Genomic DNA, 2942 nt, shown 5'->3' with positions numbered 1-2942 from the left:
AGAATTGCTTGAACCTGGGAGGAGGAGGTTGCAGTGAGCCAAGACCGCCATTGCACTCCAGCCTGGCATCAGAGCGAGACTCTATCTCTAAATAAATAAATAAATAAATAAATAAATAAATAAATAAACAAATAAATAGCAATCCCATCAACCTGCCGCTGTTTCCCCTTACCCTTCTTACCCTACCTCATGTCTGCTTATTGTTTTGATCACCACCTAACAAATTATATTTTTGTTCATTTATTTATCGTCTTTCTTTCTCCCCTATAGTGTAAACTCCACTGAGGGCAAAACGAATTCCTCAGTGCCTAGAATGTGTTCTCAGTGCCTAGAATGTGTTCTCAGTTCCGAGAATGTTATCTGGAAAATGAAGCAGATGCTTGATGAATATTGTTGAATGAATAAAAGAATCTACTTTGGCTGTAATCCCAGCACTTTGTGAGGCTGAGCCGGGTGGATCACTGAAGGCCAGAAGTTAAGAGACCAGTCTGGCCAACGTAGCGAAACCCTGTCTCTGCTAACAATACCAAAAAAATTAGCTGGTGTGGTGGCACGTGGCTATAATCCTAGCTACTCAGGAGGCTGAGGCAAGAGAATCACTTGAACCCGGGAGGAGGAGGTTGCAGTGAGCCAAGATTGCATCACTGCACTCCAGCCTGGGCAATGAAGCCAGGCTCTGTCTTAAAAAAAAAAAAAAAGGTATCAACTTTAATCTTGGGCACTTTAATGTGCAGGTTTGCTTCTTTGGGTTTTCTGCCGCATCCATAATTCTTCTGTGGCAGTTGGGAATGTATTTCTCATTTAGCATTACAAGCCATCTATTTTTGCAAAATGTTTTATAAATATGAACTTAAAAAAAAATAAGCCCAGACACTGTGGCTGACACGTGTAATCCCAGCACTTTGGGAGGCTGAAGTGGGCGGATTGTTTGAGTGCAGGAGTTTGAGACCAGCTCAGGCAACATGGCAAAACCCCATTTTTACAAAAACTACAAAAATTAGCCTGGCTTGATGGAGAGGGCTGTAGTCCCAGCTTTTCAGGAGGCTGAGACGGGAGGATTGCTTGAACCTGGGAGGCAGAGGTTGCAGTGAGCTATGATTGCATTACTGCACTCCAGCATGGGCAAGAGGGAGACCCTGTCTCAAAAAAAAAAATACATATACCTGTGTAAAAACACATATACATGTATGTAAAAATACATATACATAACATACAATACATATACATAAATTATATATAATAAAATATGTAAGGAGTTTATGTTTGAAGTTGATTAATTAAAAAGGGTCCTGGATTTTTCAGAGTGTATACTTTTTTTTATTTCTTTTTTTTTTGAGACGGAGTCCCGCTCTGTCACCCAGGCTGGAGTGCAGTGGCGAGATCTCAGCTGACTGCAACCTCCGCCTCCTGAGTTCAAGTAATTCTCCTGCCTCAGCCTCCTGAGTAGCTGGGATTACAGGGGCCCACCCCCGTGCCAGGATAAGTTTTGTATTTTTAGTAGAGACAGGGTTTCACCATGTTGGCCAGGCTGGTCTCGAACTCCTGACCTCAGGTGATCCCCCTGCCTTGGCCTCCCAAAGTGCTGGGATTACAGGCGTGAGCCACCGCGCCCGGCCCAGAGTATGTACTTTTAATATTGGTTTCTATTTTGTTCTACCTATCACACTCTATGTTAGGTAGACAAAGATAAAGACCCAAAGAAGATATTTATTCAATTCATCATTATCCAGGCTAATGGACGAGTTACTTGCTATACCCATTTTGCCGGTGTTTGTTTTTATATTTTCCATGAGTTAGACAGGATCAATATTTTGGCTGAGGAAGTTTGGCTATCGGCTATCTATGATGAAAAAAGTAAATAAGAAATAATGAGCATTGCAGCAGACGGTTTTGTTTTCTATTCTGCTTAATGATGCCTAAGAATTTGAAAGCAAGATTTGCTATGGATCACCCTATTTCTATTTCTCCTCCTACTGCATTCCCCTAGTTCCTTCCAACAAAAATACACTTTTAAGCATTTTTCCATACATTAACAGGCAAAAGAATGTCTATCTAGCAAATAGGCCTAATGACTAAATATACATTTTTTAGAAAAATCAGTGAAAACATATTTATTTAATCAAATGTGAGTCTCAGGAAAATATATGTACAGATAGGATAGGTCTTCTTTTCGTCCCATTACTTGCAAAAAATCTTGATAAGTAAAGATAGGATTCTAGAAACTATTAAAAAATATATTCGGTGTAAAAAAGATAGCATGAGGAAAGAACTGGATGCAGGAGTACTACTGTCTCATAAAGGGGTTCTAGAGGTTAACCAACACATGTGGGCCCTCAAAATGCATCAAGCCATCTTTGAATGTACAGTTAGCATTCATTCATTCATTCATTCATTCATTCATTCATTCATTCTTTATTTGCCAGACATTAGCCAAATGCCCACGAGGTGACAGATTTTTTTTTCCATGTAAGAATACGAAGTTGAATAACAGAGCCCCACCCTCAAGTAGTGCATAGCCTCTTTAGGAAGACACATGTACATCAATTAGTAAGTGTAATGAGTTGCTTAGAAGTCTATGCAAGGTGTACGGGGAAGTGGTAGAGTTTGTTCTGAGAAGGGAATGATCAATTCAAGCAGGCTGGAGTTTGTTTGAGAGGAGCACAGGGCATTAGAATCTTGGAAAGGCTTAAGTAAGATATCTTGTATAGATTAAGTAAGAGTTGGAATGATTTCAAAAAAATGATTAGTGCAACAAAAGTCAAAAATAAATACATTGAATATCAAATTTTTAAGATGTTATGCTTTAATTTAGGGACACACCGAGGCCTTCTTCACTCAGCTCATACTCATTCTAGCTCCCGTAGAACCCCATCTGGGTGCTAGGAAGAGCTTGGTAGTAAAACCTTAAGGAGATATTTTTATGAAAATCTCTGGCACATTAG

This window comes from Mandrillus leucophaeus, unplaced genomic scaffold (genome assembly GCF_000951045.1).
Source record: "Mandrillus leucophaeus isolate KB7577 unplaced genomic scaffold, Mleu.le_1.0 Scaffold559, whole genome shotgun sequence".
Lineage (NCBI taxonomy): Eukaryota > Metazoa > Chordata > Mammalia > Primates > Cercopithecidae > Mandrillus > Mandrillus leucophaeus.
The sequence above is the reverse complement of the archived record's forward strand: the minus strand, read 5'-3'. Positions refer to the sequence as shown.